The sequence below is a fragment of the Pinus tabuliformis genome, chromosome Q, assembly GCF_031772625.1.
Source record: "Pinus tabuliformis cultivar Carrire ecotype Pingquan chromosome Q, CPIR1, whole genome shotgun sequence".
Lineage (NCBI taxonomy): Eukaryota > Viridiplantae > Streptophyta > Pinopsida > Pinales > Pinaceae > Pinus > Pinus tabuliformis.
In genome coordinates, this window is record NC_142296.1 from 1,197,706,186 (window position 1) to 1,197,726,666 (window position 20,481).

Here is a 20,481-nt window from a genome sequence, read left to right on the forward strand (position 1 = left end):
GCAGGACAAATCGGATACTCAGAGGCAAGGAGGTCTGTTGCAGCCTTTACCGATTCCTGAGAGACCATGGATGAGTGTCTCGATGGACTTCATCACTCAGTTGCCACAGGTTTAGGGGTATAATGGGATAATGGTCGTGGTTGATCGTTTTTCCAAGTATGCTGTCTTTGTTCCAACAAAGATGCCTTGTGGAGCCGAGTGGACTGCGGAGTTGTTCTTTAAGAACATAGTGAAGTATTGGGGGATGCCATTAAGCATCGTGTCGTACTGAGATCTGCGATTTATAGGTATATTTTGGACCACATTGTTCAAGTTAGTTGGGATAAAGTTGTTGATGAGTTCAAGTTACCATCTGCAGACAGATGGACAGACCGAGAGGATCAACGCATTGCTGGAGGATTTCTTGAGACATTATGTGACGGATGATCAGAAGAATTGGCCTAAACTCTTGGATATTGCTCAGTTTAGCTACAACATTCAAAAGAGTTCTGCGATGGGGTACAATCCATTTGAGTTAGTGAATGGACAAATGCTGGTTACACAGTATACCGTAGTGATAGGAAGTTTTTTTAGGAGTCCTCATGCAAAGAAGTTCATGAAGGCTTGGGATGAGACCTTGGAGCTGGCACGGTTGCACTTGCACAAAGCTGCAAGGAGAATGAAGAAATGGGCAGATAGAAGAAGACGGGATATACACTTCAGTATGGGAGATATGGTGTTTCTCAGGATTACCGGGGAGTAGTTTCAGCCTCCTAAGGGGACTGTCAGCAAACTGACACAGAAGTATGAGGGGCCATTCCGAGTGAAGAAGAGAGTGGAGGATATCATAAAAAATTAGGCCTAAACAATAAAATTATTAGGTACCCACCTAATAGCATGGTTTGTGGAACAAAATCTTCCACAAAGCCTTAATCCCAATTCCAATGCTCGAGCAAATCACATTGTTATTTCTCAATATAGCATATACATCAAAATGTAAGAATTCTATTGTTAGTTCCTTAATGAGGTCAATGTCTTGCTAAGATCTACACCAGGGTTTTAGTTTCACTATGCCCTATCCCAACCAAATAGCATGAGCTCTTGGGGACTGAAGCCTAGGCAATTTTGGTTAAATAGTAAGCCATCAAACCTAGCATCTCAGCTAAAGGAATTTGTGATTGTATGTTTATGTGTGAGTATTAAAACAATCCTTTAACTATTGAACACTCTCTATTTATTGGCACAAGAAAGAGAAAATCTCACACATCAAAACCACAATGGGACATGTTGCAAATTATCTTCTAAAATTAGAAGAATATATTATCCCCCTTTCTATAATTATTGTAAATCTTAGCCATTGTCATCAATCTCAAATAATAAATTAATGAAAGATGGAACTCAAACTCAAATAATCAAGTCAAACTGAAACAATTTAAATGGTAGAATGAGTAGGGATTTTGATAAATTCTCTATTAAATAATGAAATAAATTAATGAAAGAAACCAAAAGATGGAATCGAAAGTGAATTCAAGGAATTAGACCAAATGACGAGTTTAAGGAATTATTCTAATCTAACAAGATTGACTAACCAGTATATCAAAACTATGGAAGAAAGGTTCAAGTGTTTTTGATGGTTTGATTTTTTAACAGTTATTGGCTTGGTCAGTTATTCAACACCTCCAGTCCTACCGATGGTTTATATAAAGACATCACCTTGCCCATTGTATTACATCTGCCTCCTAATTTTGTAGATTACTTTTGATAAGTAATAGCTCATTCTAAGGGAATTACTTTTGTTAGTTTTTTATATTCTGATTGCCATTTGGACATTCATATTGTGTATTGAATATAAGTTACTAGATTTTACATTTCATTGATTAATGAACGTGACAGCCACCTGTGTTGACATTACCAACAGTTGGAAGTATTATTATCAAAGACAAGTTATGAAGGCATGCAACTTGTTTATGCACAATTTTCTCTTTGCAATGCAACTTTCAGGGAAGGTTTCTTAAATCACTTTCAGAAATAATTGCTGAGATAAAAACCACTAGGAGCATACCATACCCTCTACAACCACTCTATTTGGTTGTTGATTACAAAAGTCTACAATCTCTACCACTCTATTTGGTTGTTGATTACAAAAGCCTACAATCTTTATTAGGAATACATTTCTACACTCACTGGATGAAAGGAAAAAAAGAAAATATGCTTAATTTCAATAGAAACCTAATTTATTCATAAAATTCCAACAAGATCTTGGTTAACTCATGAGCTTCTCTAGTCCCAAGTCTCGCTATTGTGTGGCCCATGAGAATGATATTTCTAAATAGTATGAGGCCTCTTCATTTCACACAAATATAACACGACAAAGAATTCTATGGACAACATACATGTAGAGGCGTCTAATTTGTGACTCTTTCCGTGACATGAAAAATAAAGGTGAATATTCATAGAAAATACAGAAGTGAATGATCTCTAGAACTCTTTAATTAGTATGCAGTATATGTTAATCATGATGTAAGAGATCCATTTCAAACTTCCCTAAAAGAAATGAAAAACAGAGAGATGGGTGCACTGTGGCCACAAAAGGGAATTTATGTCAATGTCAGCTCCTAAGGTTTTAGCAAAGAACAAAAAATAAAGAAGATTCAAGCAAAAGGTAGAATTAAGAAAGTGTTGAGACAATTGAAAAGCCGGAGAATGAATCAATTCAAAAATGTTGAATTTGAAATTGAAATAAATCTGCAGCCCGCCCATCAAATTTAATCCCTTACTATGTATCTTCAACTTTGTGTAAAGAGAGACTGCGTCGGTTCGGCGAGACTCACGAAAAATAGATAATCAGAATCATTGATAAGGCATGATTGGTAAATGTCCAATCAACGGAAAGTGGACATAGAAAAAGGTGCATATCGTTTGCCCTTCAACCCACGCTAGAGGGCACCTTTGCCCTTGAGCCTACGCTAGAGGGCCAGTGGCAGTTACTATAACACTGTATCTGTCAATTTCAGTAGTGTTCCTGTGACATAGCACATGATTAACAAGGAAATGGTTCAGTGTTCAATGTCACACACGAGTGATGGACGGTAGAAGACGCCTAACACGTTAACATTGATGTTGATACATGTCTCGTGTTGGTGAGGCAGTAGGTCATGTTGAGGCTCACGAGGTATCTAAGTCATGTTGAGATGGTTGGAATTTCAAAACAGATTTATTTAGTTTTATTTAGTTGAGATGGGTTGGAATTTCAAAACAGATTTACTAGAATTTCACACTTTTTCAATTTATCTTCTTAATTTCAAAAAAAATTACAGTTTCAAAATTTTTTAATATCATTAAATGACAACCAATTTACCCATCCAATGAGAGCTCCTCGGAGAGTGCAAATAAATACTGGGCACAATGGTTCAATGTGTTCCATGTCTCTCAGGCTCGCGAGTTGTAAAATCCCTAACACGTTCACTTTGATGTTGTATATGTCACGTGTTAGAGAGGTGAATAAAACAACAATTTAGTGAAGGCAGTTTAAAGTCGGGTCAACCAATCATATAGAAATTGTGACAAGAGGTTGGCAAAAGGCCGTCATCTTAATCTTCATTAATCTCAAATATTAAAAATATGAATGCCTATATAACTAGTAGCTGCTTCTTGCTATTCAGCCGAGCACCGCACTTCTCTTTGCGTGCATGTGCCAGCGATAGCAATAGTATTGATAGACAATACTCGCGAAGATGGCAAAGCATCTCCGTGTGAGCGTTATTATTCTATGGCTTGCTCTTGCCCTTTCTGCTCTTTCGATCTGCCGTGCTGCGGTTGGGGATATTGCCACCCAAGCCTTTTTTAGCAGAATTTTATCTGAAACTTCTGGTAGCTGCGCAGGAAAGACCTTCTACAAATACAGTGACTTCATTAATGCGGCCAGTTCATTCCTAGATTTGGTACAACTGGGCCTTCCGATGACAACAAAAGAGTAATTGCTGCTTTCTTCGCCAACGTTGCTCACAGACTACCAGTAGGTGTATAATATTGTTTTTTAAGAAATTGTAATTATTCGAGTATTTGTTAAATTTGGGAGAGTCAGTTGAGTTTGAGTAAAGTTATAGTTTGCGAAAAGTGTGTGTATATATTGAATTAGTTTGGGGGAGTAGTTAATCCAAAAAATATAAATACTTAAAACTTGGTTTATTATAATAAATAAAAATTTTGTAAAAAAAATATAAATATCTAAAAATTTGATTTATTGTAATTAATCAAATTTTTGTGTGATTAATAGAATTTGATCTGCTGTAATGTTTCCCTCTGAAATGAACTCCCCCAAATGTCTTTCTGTCCTAATCGTAGCCATTAGATCTTTTGTTAGACGATTGAACAAAAATCAGCCGTCTGATTTAATAAAAAATGTTTTAAAACATTAAAAAATAATTAAAAACGTTCCACTTTCCACTTGACATTTGTGCGCCGTGCATGGGAAAAACCCCTGATTCCAGTGTCCTCTTGACTGCATATTATTGCAAGAATTACTCCTGCCTCATTTAGAGAAAATACCAGAAGTGCTTCGATGACTGCAAAGACTGCTTCAATCTTCAAGGCCGGGAGAAAACCAGGTAGGTAAATGGCGGTGGCTCCATGGATTACTCTGTCGAGGAGACCATGCAGAGCAGATATGTACATTCATACGGATCTAGGCAGTTCCATGTAGTTTACAAAACAGTTCCATATGTTCATGCAGATAGGGTTGTGCAATCCATAAAGCAACACAGTCCAGACATAGAGCATGTCGTATCTTCTCGGGCCAACTGTGCTGCTCAGTTTAGGGTGATTTGTTGACCATAGAGCTACTAGATTTTAGCACACTGTGAAGGTTTCTTCGTAAGTGTTTTTGAAAGAATGAAAATCTGATTTTGAAGGAGAAATTACCTCTGTATGTGTGAAACTGTTTTATGCTTCTACTATTTAATTTCCAGCTATTGTGTGATTGATGATATGGCATGAAATTTAATTTCTGGTTAATTAAATTCAGCAAGTTATTTTTTTAATTAAGATCATAACGGCATTAGTCATCCGGCCATTCTTACTGTAGTGTGCCCTACCCTAATGGCAGTAACCCTCACAGGGATGAGGCCAGCGATCATGCATGTTGGATTTTGAGAAGTGCAGGTGTGTCCGCTTTCTAATATTAAGCAGTCCACCAGAATTTCATTTTTCACTGTTGTGTCCACTGGGACCTACCCAAATGGCAGGAGTCTCAAAGGGCAGAGGATGTGTGATGGTGCATATTAGATACTAGGCAGTCCTCTTGAATTCCTTTCTTATTGTAGTTTGCCCTAAACTTATGGTAGGAGTTTCAAAAGGATGACACTGTGCGATGGTGCATGTCAGACACTAAGCATTCCATCAGTATTCAGTTCATAATGTAGTGTGCCCTGTCCTGATCCCTAACGGCAGGAAGTCTCAAAGGAATGAGGATGGGAAATGGTGCATATTCATTTTGAGTAGTGGGTGTGTCTACTTTCTAAAAATAAACTGTCCACGAGGATTCCATTCTTACTGCAGTATGCCCTATCCTCATGGCAGGAATCTCAAAGGGGATGAGATTGGGGTAACGATGCATATTGGATACCATGCAGTCCACCCATATTACATTCTTACTGTAATGGACCCTACCCAAATGGCAGGAAATCTCAAAGGCACGAGGCTGGGAGACGGGGTATAATGTATTTTGAGAAGTTCAGGCGTGTCTACTAAATCTCGAAGGTATGAGGCTGGTTGATGGTGGATACTGAATCCTAGGCAGTCCCCCAGGGTTACATTCTTGCTGTAGTGTGTTCTATCTGAAGGCAAGAGTCTCAAAGGGGCGAGGCTGGGTGATGATGCGTATTGGATATTAAGCAGTCCACCAGGATTGCGTTCTTCCTGTAGTCTGTCCCACCCTAATGGCGGTGGCTCCATGGATTACTCTGTCGACGAGGTCTTGAATTTGAAGAAGAAGACAATTCGAATTGGGTTGGACATCGGAGGAGGAACAGGAACTTTCACCGTGAGAATGAGGGAGTGGAATGTAACAATTATTACGACTTCCATGAACTTGAACGGGCCCTTCAACATTTTCATTTCCTCCAGAGGGGTTATTCCCATGTATATCACTATAACACAGAGGCTGTCATTCTTTGAAAATACTTTGGACATTGTTGATTCTATGCATGTCTTGAGCAATTGGATTCCCTCACAGCATGCTGCCAGGCGGTCCCATGATATGACGGGGCCATCGGGTTAGCAAACATGAACGTATATGCCTATAATAGCGACAAGAAAACCGTAGAAAAGAAAATATAAGGGGGCGAAGAAGGGAAAAATCAAAAGTATGTACAGGTGGGTTGAGCAGATTTGCCACTGGGTATCATCGAGATTGCCACTGGGCATCATCGAGATTGCATGTTTCGATCACCCATTCAGGAACTATCGGTGGGCCTTTCCATTTTGTTGTCAAAAAATTTCCTCCGATTCGAACGCAGACAAATTGATTAGAAACCCACTCAGCCATTGGCATTCCCTCCTCCTTTTTTTCGAGGCTTCGATCAAATTTCTCTTATCTGCTCTGTACTAGGTGAATTGGGTCTCAGCCATAATCGAGCTTTGGATTTCAGACATAATAGAGCTTTGGGTTTTAGTTATAATCGAGCTTTGAAATCTACAGAAAGGAGGTTATTGAGAGAAGAATAAGTGGATTTGCAGGTTGCTGCCAATTTGATGATTTTGATTGAATGTGCTAATTAACATAATGGCAGAATAGGGAAAATCGAGCTTGGGAGCTTGTCTTTTATTTATATTCAGCTTGATTATATATATATTTTAGTTCGGGTGAAGCGGCATCATGGTGCAGGGAGCAATTTAGGGCAGCTTTTATGATAACAATAATAAGAACTGAACCTTGTTTTTGGGCTTGGATTTAACCGTGGTGAAAATGGTGCCGGGTTTTAGGAGAGAGTTTTTAGCAATCATGGCTAGCGATCTTATGACTAAATATCACGATGGAACTACAAAAATAGATGCGGATGAAACTGCTGGTGAAGAACGCCATCTGAGACACAAGCGCACCAAGTATCATCTGGTAATTTTCCCAGTGAATAATTCTCATTGTTTATATTTTTATTTTTCAAGTCCTTTATTTGAGTTTTAGCTTTTTTTTTTTATTACGAATCTGGCCTGCATGAACATACCCATCATTGATTATGTTGAGTTTGATTATATGTTGTAGTATGAGTTATAAAACCAACAAATAGACTTTAATCCTATGGTTGTTACAGGACATATTCATTGTTCTTTTCATTTTTATGGAGTGTAGTTTGCTTTGGGTGAGTCTTTATTTTTGAAATAAATGGATCACGGTTGGTCTCTAGGCTGAAAGGAGCCTAAAGGTATCCATATCATCAGTCTGTGAGAATACATATGGAGTTGGGGAGAGTGATTTGGAGAGGGACCTGGTTCACCATGATTGCAATGAGTGAAATGAAATGTTTGAAAATTTCTAAGAAGCTGGTGCAGAGCTGCTAAGCCACATCTAGAAAGCAAAACCAAATAAACATCTCTCATTAGGACATGCAGAGATGGAGTTAAGTATTTTTAAGTTTTTAACCATTCAATTTACCTCCCTTTTTCCAACAGCTATGATGTTTGAAAATTTATGCAGAACTGCTAAGCCTCATCTATAACGTGAGTGGAACATAAGCATAAAGTTAAGATTGAGCCTTGAGCTTTGCTAGTGCAAAACCAAATAAACATCTCTCCTTAGGACCTGTAGAGGTGGAGTAAAAGAGTCTTTAAGTTTTTAACTATTCTATTCACCTCCCTTTTTCCAACGGCTATGTTGAAATGTTTTGAGAAAAGTGATTTGAAGAGTACCCTGGGTCACCAAGACTGTTATGAATGAAAGTGTAAATGGATAAGCAATTGGTTGAAACCTCCCAGAGTACTTCAAGAATGTTGGTGACTTACAAGTATGAAGCTATGTTTGAGCCCTGAAATTCTGTTGGGCAAAATTAAATAAAACATCATTTGCTCAAAATACGTTTTTGCCCAAAATTTGTTTAAATCGTCAATAATACGATGTTTGCCGTATTAGTGGCACTCTGAATTTGTTTACAACCTCAAATAGATTTTTGTTTTTACCTGGTTGGTCATTAATAAATTTTGAATGTCTTGAGAATCTTGATTTTTTTTGTAGGGTATCAAGAATTGAAAATATGTCTTTTGACATTGTTGAGGAATTTAAGAAAGTTGTGTGCTTCTACAAAACTTGGCTGAGGCATTTCATGGTGTGGATTTCCTTAGTTTGTTTTTGTATCTACCTTCTATTCTCTTTGGCAATGATGCTTCTATTTCATGTTTTGGTGGATTAGCAGGGGAGCCCTATAACAAGCACGGCATTCTCTCCAGGATTTTTGTTGCATCCATTCGAGGAGGCTAGTCCATTGGGTTTAACGCTGAAGAAAACACCTTCATTCATAGAACTTATTCAAATGAATCTTTCTAAAGGGGACTCAGCAGCTCCCTTAGCTATAAATAATTCCAGCCTGGAGGTGGGGAGAAAGAATGAATCAAAGTGTGCACCAGGACCGGCTATTGCTGACAAGTACAAGGCCTCAAACTTCCCAGCCTTGGTTTTGAGAATTGGTTCTTGGGAGGTAATATGCATAAGAAATTAATACAGCTAAGTTTGCATATTAAATTCTTCAATCTTGTCAGAACATATTAAATATTTTTTGTTCACCTGAACAAGCCTTTTGATAGCCACTGATGGAAACTCATGATATGGTAGTAAGTAATGCACATTTAGCAAGATTGCATTGACATAAAGATGCTGATGATGCCAGCGTATTTCAAGATATGAAGGAGACTTGGTGGTAAAATGCTATGATGCAAAGCGTAGACTTGTTTGGGAAGTCTTGGAGGGTGGTCTGAAGAGCAAGATGGAGATTCATTGGTCAGATATAACCTCTTTGAAGACCAGTTGTCCCGACAATGAACCTGGTACCCTAGAGATTGAAGTAAGCATCAGGTTTTGCTTATTTTTTGTGTCCTACTTGAGGCAGAGTTGAAGTGCAGGTGCTTTTGATATTTCTATACCAGTATCTTTTCTTCTGTATCATACAGGTACGACTTCCATGAACTTGAACGGGCCCTTCAACAGTTTCATTGCCTCCAGAGGGGTTATTCCCATGTATATCACTATAACACAGAGGCTGCCATTCTTTGAAAATACTTTGGACATTGTTCATTCTATGCATGTCTTGAGCAATTGGATTCCCTCACAGCTACTGGAATTTGTACTCTATGATATCTACAGGATTCTGAGGCCTGGAGGCCTGTTCTGGCTAGATCATTTTTTCTGCACAAAGGATCAGCTGAAGATCTATGTGCCCATGATTGAGCATCCAGGGTATAAGAAGCTGAAATGGTCTGTTGCCCCTAAGTTGGATAGAGGGCCCGAGCTCAAAGAAATGTATATCTCTACTGTCTTGGAGAAGCCACTTAAGAGGCAGTGCGCAGGCTACTTGTAGATGCATTTTTAAGTTTCATGGGCTTAATGCCCCTTAACTTAAAACAAATAAAAATTTCTCTCTGTAATGTATTTTAATTTTCAATTATTGGAATATATATGATGCCCTTGCCTGTTTTTAAGATATTTTCCACTTTGAGTGTATGGTTCATGTATCTGGGTTTGATTTAGGGCTCCAAGATTTTCATATTCATATTAATATATAAAACACATTTACAATTTGAATTTCTGGATTTTCTACCGTGCCATGGTTTTCATTGATTTTTGAAAAAATCTGGATGGTTCGTCTGTAATGGTCAAGGGCTGAAATTCAATGGCCATGTTTAGTAGGTTTTGACTGCAATGGCGAAACTGCAAATTAACTGGAATTCATCAAGATAAGCTTATCAAGAGAAATGATAAGCTTATCTCATGACAAATAGGAAAAAAGGTGATGTTGAATTCTAGAGAACAAATTGATTAAAATTAGAAGCCCAAAGGACATGGACCAAGAGAATTTTGTGCGCCAAATCCAAATGTAGTCATTTTGAAAGAAAATGGCACTTTTGAAGAACTTCATGAGTACTCAGATCCTTCAACCAATGAAAGAATTCAAGAATCAAATGTCCTAGAATGCATGCAACGTGAAGAGAGCATACAAACTTTTACTCCGTAAAACTATGATGAACATGAAAATTATGAAAAAGATCAAGAGAATTTCATTCAAACAAGAGCTCAACTAAGTAGGTTCAAGCCTAGAAATCAAGTAGGTAAAGGAAAAGCATTCAATAATACTCCTCATTCAACCCTTCATCAAGCTAATGAATAGCATACAAGGAACAAGCTAATGCAATGATGAAGATGACTTATAACATAATGAATGAATTGATAGAGCTACAAATTACTCATTCTTTTGTTAAAGTGATTAAAATACCTCAACAAAAGGAGAACTTGTTGAAAGCCTAGGAGAATACAAATCCATCAAGCTCAAGAATAGAAACAACTTTTATCAGTAGTTAACAAAGACCCAAGTACCTCCACCTAGAGTAAGAAGAAAGATACTCCTTTTTATCTCTCTCAAAAATCATGATTTTTATCTTACATAATTGCATGGTCCATAGTTGTCTACAAATAATATAATGCCACTTTCAATTATGAAGTTTTTAGGATTGGAACACCAAATATTATGAAGCCCCAAAAAAGTATACACGCTATTGGTTCAAAATAGATTCCTTCCTATGATAAAATTAAATATTTTTGTGCATGGATAAGCTCTGCTCCACATATAAATACAATCTTCTCTCTGATTGTAGTTGACTTTCCAATGGATTATGGAGTTGTTGTTGGTTGTGATTAATCAAATAGCTGATCGTACCTACAGTTGTATAACTTTGTTTTACTTTTGTATGATCTATGAAATGGATTTTGAAGGGTTGTAAAGCTCTCAAATGAAATATTTGCTCCGGATCTATCCTATACAAATTTGTGACAGAAATAGTGACTAAGATGGCCATAAAGTGATCTCTTACTTCCAGATTAAAGGTTATTTGGGCACAATTACCATGCGAAATTAGATACAGAGGTTCATTAAATAAAAAAACAGTTATATTCACTTGGAGCTGGTGCCAAAGAGGATTTGTTGTCTCGTGCATAAGCTTTCACATTCAAGCTTTGGCCTGATGATGTGGATTGCATGATGTGCTTTTTATTTTTCACTGATGAAATATTTGATGCATTTTAAAAAGAATTCTGAGAAATAGTTTGACAAACCATCTAATAGTTCTAACAGATCACTTGGTGAAAGCATTGCTTAAAGCATATTCAGAATAATATTTGTATTGTTGTGTAGGTAATGAAGTATGGTACAAATGAAACACTACCAGACCAAGCCTTAAATGGCCATTCAGCACAGGTGTTATTTTAGCCAATTTGGAACCCACGAGTGCTTTATCTTGATTGTGGTCTTTTATCAAAAGGTGGCAAATCACTTTTAGACAATACTTTTATTTCAAACTGGCGATCAAATGCAAAAACAAATTTGTTTCTCCGCGGCTCTCTCCTCTTTTTTATGAAACTCTCCTTAAATGTAGTCAACTATTTATCATGCTGGAATCGCGGCTCTCTCCTCTTTTTTATGAAACTCCGCTTAAATGTAGTCAACTATTTATCATGCTGGAATCATACAACTGTTTCCTTGATATATACCAAACGCTAGAAGAGAATATGAAGAGGAAGAGAAAGCTGCTTTCCCAAGTTCTTGATCACATGATATTGCTTCTTCTAATGTATTTCTGTGAGACACTGAGGGATCTTCTAACACCAAAAATTGTTCAGCAAGAGATTCAGAGGACTACAACACCCGCCTCTGTGTGGAAGATCTGTCAGAAACAACCAACTTCAAGAGTTAGATTCCTAGATCTATTACTTGATTAGAAGAGAAAATGAAGATTAAGTGGTTACTCTAGAGTCTAAATGAAAAAATAAATCTTTAATTACGAATGGAATAACAAGCAGATACGGTATACAGTAAAATCGCGTTATTTTTATGGCTGTGAAATGTAGAATTTGTGTACTGTGTCCAAACTCTTTGTAACAGTGATAAGGACTTGGCCTCTTCTTCAATACACAAAATAGGGTTCCTTGATTTTACTAATATAGATGACATATGATGCCCACTGATTGTCTTTTCAAGGCTTGGAAATATATGCATACAAAATCTCGACTTCCTTAAATTATGAACGGCCTTAGAACTGTCCTTTAAAAGATTCTCCGCTTCCTTACAAATATGTGGAATGACAAGTCCACCACCTTTCTTCTTTTATAGCCCGGAGATCAAGAAATCACAGCTCCAATGACCTATATTGGTCGGCCAAATTCACAGAGCATGACAGTATATAGCAGTGCTTTATGTGACATAGGCTTCTTGGCCTTATTACAAGCACAAGGAATAAGTAGGCATCTTCTTAGATAACACAATCGGCATTAACAAAAATTTCTCTCTTCAATAACTCAGAGAACAAAGAGGCATGAATAGGTCGGATTCACTGTCTGAATTGAAGAGAAAGAGAGAATATACGACAGTAGGGAGAGACCATGCAGAGCAGATATGTACATTCATACGGATCTAGGCAGTTCCATGTAGTTTACAAAACAATTCCATATGTTCATGCAGATAGGGTCATGCAATCCATAAAGCAACACAATCCAGACATACAACATGTCGTATCTTCTCGGGCCAACTGTACTGCTCAGTTTAGGGTGATTTGTTGACCATAGAGTTGTTGGATTTTAGCACACTGTGAAGGTTTCTTCGCAAGTGTTTTTGAAAGAATGAAAATCTGATTTTGAAGGAGAAATTACCTCTGTATGTGTGAAATTGTTTTATGCTTCCACTATTTAATTTCCAGCTATTGTGTGATTGATGATATGGCCTGAAATTTAATTTCTGGTTAATTAAATTCAGCAAGTTATTTGTTTAATTAAGATCTTAAGGGCATTAGTCATCTGGCCATTATTACCGTAGTGTGCCCTACCCTAATGGCAGTAACCCTCAAAGGGATGAGGCCAGCGATCATGCATGTTGGATTTTGAGAAGTGCAGGTGTGTCCGCTTTTTAATATTAAGCAGTCCACCATAACATTTCTGCCTCCATACCACAAGATCGAGAACAGAGTAATCCTTTCTCCAAGGTTGGCTTCATGAAATGACCTTTGGCATATTCTTGTGTTCTTGCACTTTTCTTGGCCTCCTAGGAGAATAAAGTTATTTTCAAAAGACTTATCGAAAAGCGTACTTATGCCCAGAATGTAAAAGAGAGATAGCTCCATTGCGTAGCAGACCTTTATTGTTTCTTGTGCTCAGAAAAATAGGAATACTTGGCTCCTTCTTAATGTGGTTCAGAGAACTAGGCCAACAACTTCGTTCTTCGTTGCTCCATAGGACTCTCTTTAATTCATTGATCAAATCCAAATAAATATATGTATCCCTAGAGTCACTTATTTGATCCTCAACAAATTTTCTTGTTGGACATCTTTGTTTACAAGTCTTCAATTTATGTGAGCACAGGTGACTGGATGGAAGGACTGCTAGCTTCAAAATTCTGATGCAGAGGTGCCAAAGGGATCAGATATTCAAACATACCGTTGATTGCTTTATCCACTGAGAAGATTGGACTCAGATCAACAAATTCTTAAAACAAAACTCTTCATTGACTTCTTATCATGACATGTGGTTTAGCTGCTGAAGGAGGACTTTCCTATTGTAAGAACATTGAAATATTACCTCCGCAAATAGCATATCAAAAGTCCCTAAAAAAAATTAAATCACTGCATTAAATGGGTAATATGCATTAAATTACCCAATCCATGATGAGGAGGGGTCCTTCGCATCTAGGCATCCATATTCATAAGACCGTCTTTCATAAGATCCTGGCTCAACGCATCAAAGTGCCCAATGACCTAATCAAGATGCCAAAATCAGTGTCCTCACAGTGCCCTCTGCTCATTGTGCTCGCCAAGACATAGGATCAGCCATGCACATCCTTCTTCCAATGTGTTCTTCATGAGGCACCTTGAGAGATACCATACCTCTGATTTTATGTTCATACAGGCTGCTACAGGGGTCTGCTCCAAAGTGCCTCACACTTCTTCTATCTTCCAGACTTCCAAGGGTACTGTCACCCTTATCCAATGGTGCCAACACAAAGGAGCTGCATACTTTTCTTGGATGAACTTCCTTTGCTTCAGCTGCTAGACAAAAATAGGATCACATGGAGGGCTGCCACTAAACCTTCTCAACAAAATCACATCAACTGCTAGATAATGACATTATGGAGGGCTTTTACTATTCTTCAAAAATCATTTTCAGACTGATGTCTAAAGGGACCATCCCTTCTCATAACTGCATCCTCTATTTTTATTGGCTTCAGGGCACCTCTTATGAAGGTTTCGAAGACATGAATATATATTCCTTATTGATTTGCAAGTTGGCTTGAATGGAACAGGCTTTTAACACTTGTATATATATCTATATATATGCGCTTGTAACAGTGATAAGGACTTGGCCTCTTCTTCAATACACAAATAGGGTTCCTTGATTTTACTAATATAGATGACATAGGATGCCCACTGATTGTCTTTTCAAGTCTTGCAAATATATGCAAACAGAATCTCGACTTCCTTAAATTATGAAGGGCCTTAGAACTGTCCTTTAAAAGATTCTCCGCTTCCTTAAAAATTTGTGGAATGAGAAGTCCACCACCTTTCTTCTTTTATAGCCCGGAGATCAAGAAATCACAGCCCCAATGACCTATATTGGTCGGCCAAATTCACAGAGCATGATAGTATATAGCAGTGCTTTATGTGACATAGGCTTCTTGGCCTTATTACAAGCACAAGGAATAAGTAGGCATCACATTAACGAAACTTTTTCTCTTCAATAACTGAGAGAACAAAGAGGCATGAATAGGTCAGATTCACTGTCTGGTTGATGGCATACTTTTTATAAATAAATTTCCATGGCTATTACGGTTCAATTAAGAGCCAATCTATTGCAGAGTTCAGAGTTGAATTCATCTGTAACTGCCTTTGATTTAGGGAGTGGTCGAGAAAAAACTTCAATGCCTAACAAGACTGTGATGATCACAACCATAAATGTAGCTTGGGTAGAGGAAAACAGTGTACTACATTTGTACATGCAGAGCCTTCGAATAGTTATTGAATCATGTTCTCCTCGTTGCAGTGGACCAGGGGTCATTTAATCGTTGCCAACATATTCATCACACTGCTATATTTTGCTAAAAGAAATATCTGATTTCAATGAATCTGCCTCTGCATACCAAGACTGGCGTGAATGGTAAAATTCAATGAATCTTCCTCTGCATGCCACTAGAAGTTGTTGGATGAAAATATCTGTTTTAAAGGCAAGAAATGGAATGGTTTTTTTGTTATTTGGATTACCAAAAGAAATGGCTTAGTTAAGATAGCTTATAAATGGAGGCATAAATTCTGAGGCTCTCATGGTGTTATTTCAATATATTGGCCCTGTTCAAGTTTTGAATGATTCAGAAATTAACAGATTTGTTAAATAGTGGAGGCAGGAAATTTGCACTTCTTTTCTGTCAAACCTGGTAGTTGATAAAAGATGAGAAACAACTTAATCACACACATGTTGGTAAAAGCCTAATACTAAGAAGGCAGGTAGAAGTGGATGATTAAGATTGTTTATAGGTTTAGCCAACAATTTTATTAGTAACATGCGTAGTTTGAACTTTTGGTGATATTGTTTCATCACATAGGCTGACTACAGTTTGGTGAATTGTTACTGGAAATATACCTAAATCAAGATAAAATATAGGTGGTAATACCTAGTTGAATGGAGAGTCCCAGTATATTGGCCCTTTTGAGGATTATTACTTGACCAGTTTGTTGCCTTAGTCTGCTGAGTAAATTTTTTTTTTTTGTTGGTTGGTTGTTGTTGTAATTGGTAAATTGTATAGGTGATTTTCATTCACATGCTTATTGGAATAGCTGGCTTCTTGAATAGGGAAGTCATGCAGTTGAGTATGTGAGAGGGGTTTGTAGAACACATTATCTAATGAACTCTTATGAAGAGGCAAAAAGTCTCACTCATAGCCTACTCAGGGCTTCAGATGGGAATTTCTTTTATAGATTGATCAACTTATTAGAACTACTGCTGCACTTTCTTCATCCACAGAAGCCACTTGAAAATGCTTGAAAATAAACTCTTTGTAAGGGCCATTGTCAATAAAAATATTTGCAGTGGAGGCCCTCAACCCAACAACCATTTTAGCCAGCCTTGGAAGGCAAATAGTTGAGTTCAAACATGATGAAAATTTAATTCCCTGTATACAAAAGCATGTATTAGGTGTTGATAATAGCTAGAAATATGCACTGAAGATGTATATACCTCCTTTTGTACAAAAATGAATAGAAGAGGCAGAGGTATAAGGTTCACCTCGAATTTTCTTGCAAGTTCAATCCACTGTAGGATGTGAAAGGAAGTGTCATAATGCTAAGAGTGAAAAAGAGGGGAAGGAAGAAACTAATAATTTCAGAAATTCTAGCTTTCTATCCGTACCTTGATTTGTTCTAATAAAATAAATATTAATTGTTTGTCGACATCCAGGGAGCTATCTGGTAATAATAATAATATTTTATTAGTATTATAATAATAATAACAACAATGGAAAGGTGGGGAAGGAAGAAACTAATAATTTCAGAAATTTGGACCTTTTATCCTAGCTTTATTTGTTCTTCAGATCCAACTAATATTTTGTAGATCCAACTTATGGTGAACCAGTAGCTTGAAAGCCAATTGCAAGTCATTCAGCCAACAACGATCTATAAGCATGCCACAATATTATGTCTATGCGTATTCACAATAGTGATTCCATTGTCATATTATTATTCCCCACTTGGAGAGAGAGATGACACAATGGGTTTCTACATGTTGACCAACCATGTAAATTGGATCTTATAAATTAAAATTCTTGTTTTCTAGCCTTCTATTTCTGTAGATATCAATTGTGTAGTTGATGGCATACTTTTTATAAATTCTTCCACAAACTACTATTATTTACAAAATATTCATTTTCAGAATACACATAACTAACTATTGCAATTGTAACTCATTATCATCCACCCTTGCTTTCAACAATGTCCATTCACATGTCCCTATTCTTCCCCACTCTATGCTATTCTTCCCCACTCTATACATGTCTCTATTCTTCTCCATTTTATGCTATTCTTCCCCACTTTATGCCTTAGGACTTTTCCTTTGCAACATAAGGTGCAAATGCTAGTTAAATTTTTGTGTTATCAATAAAAAAGTAATCCAAAAAAAATATAAATACTCTTCCTTCCAAAAAAAAATATAAATACTCTTTATTTTAATCCATGAAATTTTGTGTAATAAAAAAAATCCACAACTAATCTGTAATTGTATTTAAATTATTTATGTTACTTGTACCAATCCTCGGTCTTTCTAAATACTCTTTACTTTAATCAATCAAATTTTGTGTAATAAAAAATAAATCCACAACGAATCTGTAATTAACTAATCTGTAATTGTATGTAAATTATTTATGTTACTTGTACCTATCCTCGGTCTTTGTAACGGTTTTCACTTTATTATTTGTGCCTATCCTCTGTCTTTCCAACGGTTTTCAGTTTACCTCTAAATCTATATATTAATGTTTTGAATTTAGAATTGGTTGTTGGTATACATTGACAAATATCGCGTCTGACCGATTGGCAGATCTGTGCTACGTGGAGGAGATAGAGAAGAGCGTCCACTGTGATCCCAGCAACAGGGATATTACCCGGACAACAATATTACGGCCGTGGCCCATTGCAACTTACAGGGTATGTACATTGTATATAAGTTTATAAGCATGAAATGATAACTTATATTTTAGTCTAATGTTTAATTTGAATGTTTGGTGCACATTCGTTTGTGTAATTTTTGCAGAAACGCAAATTATGGTGGAGCTGGAAAATATCTGGACGTGAACCTGCTGAATAACCCTGGAATACTGGCTCAGGATGGCCTAACGTCGTGGAAAAGTGCGCTATGGTTTTGGAATGTGAACAGTAATTGCCACACCGCTATTACATCCGGTCAGGGATTCGGGGCAACCATTCAAGCAATCAACGGAGGACTAGAATGCAAAGGTAAAGCCACCGATAAAGTTAACGACGGCATCAACCATTACACTAACTATTGCAGGCAGTTTGGTGTAAACCCAGGAAACAACCTTCAATGTTAACAATACTTATTCACCACTTCAATTCGGGCAAGATCTCTGGAATTTTGGTATTTGATATCGATTTGTACCAGCAACCTCATAAGCTAAATTTTGATATTTGAAATCGATTTGTAAGTAATCTAATATTTGAAATCGATTGGTTAGCAATCTCATAAGTGTTTTTCCTAATTTTAATATTTGAAATCGATTTGCAAGTAATCTCATAATATTTGAAATCGATTGGTAAGCAATCTCATAAGTGTTTTTCCTGCTGACCACCACAACATTAAGCATCAACCATGACTCAAAATACTTAGTCACAATAATATTTTGTCGTAGTCAGTAACAGTGGTACAGGCTAATAATTATTATTGCAAGTGTTAACGGAGCAGAGCAGAGTTCGGTTCATATCGCAGGGTCAATGCCATGAAATTCTGCCACTTAAAAGTACAAATTTGGCGTAGACATACTACCGACAGATTTGGTCGTTTTTGTGGGCTAGAAACTAATGTTTGCGTTAGCGAATTGTAGCCTTGCACCAAATACAAATAAAAATTGTTGTATGCTATTAATTTCTGCATTGATATGAAATGGATGTGTAAATTTTGTAATAATATTTGGGTGCTTGGGATACTATTAATTTCTGCATTAGTACGAAATGGATGTGATTGGGATGTAGTTTAAGTATTAGGAGAGGTTTTATGTTTTTGTTTTATTGGAATAGGATTATATAATTTTTAGATTTAATTTCTGCATTGGTAGGAAATGGATGTGTAAAATTCGTAATAATATTGGGGTGCAGTTTAAGTATTATGAGAGGTTTTATGTTTTTGTTTTATTGGAATAAGATTATATAATTTTTAGATTTAAATGATATAATGTTAAGTAAGATTGCAATTATATATATATGAAATGTAAAAGTAAAATTTTAATAAATTTCTTAAATTAAATCAAATAATTAAATAAATCTAAATTAATCTAAATTATTGAATACTAAATTAAATTTGTAACCATGGTTATAAATATGTAATATTTGGTTTTGAAATTTATCATTCAATAAGTTAATTTTGTCTAGGTTATTTTAGAGTTTTTATTATTGGTATAATAATTATGGGTTAATTTGGATTTTTTTATATAGATTTATATATTGTTTTATATTAATCTAATATATTATTATATTTAGCATAAATTGTATATGTGAATCAATTTATCATTTAATTATTATTAATTTATTAAAATAGTTTTTTTAATATATATGTTTTTATACTTTATGATGAATGTTATTTTTTAAGTTTATATGTTACACAGTAAAAATTTGGAAAATAATATTTATTATCGAAGAAATAATAATTATAATTTAAATCTTGATTACACCAATATGTGTTTTTATTGTGAGATTTTTTTTATGGAAATTATTCATATTCATCATCTTCGACACAATCTTGAAAAATGCCCTACACTTCATCATGAACAATACGTACACTCATATGACTATCCCCTTAGACATAACCAACGACAACTTTCTGCACCTGCAGGGATTATGCATGGTAGGATGTTATATTGGACTTGTTTGTAAGGTCCATCATTGAAACAACTATGATGCGGTTGTACACATGGCTTGGTGAAGCTCATCCCCTTTTACCTTAACAATCGAGGACCATAGTGATCAGCAATAGAATTATGAAAACAGTAATCTAACCTGAATTTTTCATTTGGGATTATACCTTCAACAATCGAGCTTAACTAATTGGCTTATTTTGAATTTTGGGATTAATGAAGGTGAGCTAACCCACTGGTCTAATTTGAATTTGAATTGATAGACATAATTTTTCCCCAAAGAAGAATTCTCCATTTCTATTGGAAATTTGATTAGAAATTGCATTTCATGTGGAGCTGATAAATGATGATTGAACCCTAGTTTCGGTTTTCATTGGCTTCGAATATTACTCTTTTCATTTGTGTATCTTGGCATCTAGTGTTCTATGTAATGTGTGTTGACAGTGTATGTAATTTTCTTTCATGTAAGGGAGGAAGAAGATTGTCGATGAAAAGAATACGAAAGTTGTGCTACAAACAACTCTACAAAACCAGATCGGGGTGCTACAAGAGAAGATTGAGAAACTTAGACATTTATGGGTTTTGGATGAACTCATATTTTTTTATGTTTGTCTATAATGAAATTTGGGTCCAATTCTAC

At 36.2% G+C, this 20,481-nt stretch overlaps 1 long non-coding RNA gene and 1 pseudogene across 1 annotated transcript; both read left to right on the forward strand.

Moving 5' to 3' along the window:
• Positions 1-3,659: 3,659 nt before the first annotated feature.
• Positions 3,660-18,363, forward strand: LOC149224047 (endochitinase 4-like; annotated as a pseudogene).
• LOC149224048 (uncharacterized) lies at positions 8,527-8,985 on the forward strand. Its single transcript, XR_016249023.1, has 2 exons — positions 8,527-8,663; positions 8,853-8,985. It is a non-coding gene; the product is annotated as an uncharacterized LOC149224048 (long non-coding RNA).
• Positions 18,364-20,481: the final 2,118 nt, after the last annotated feature.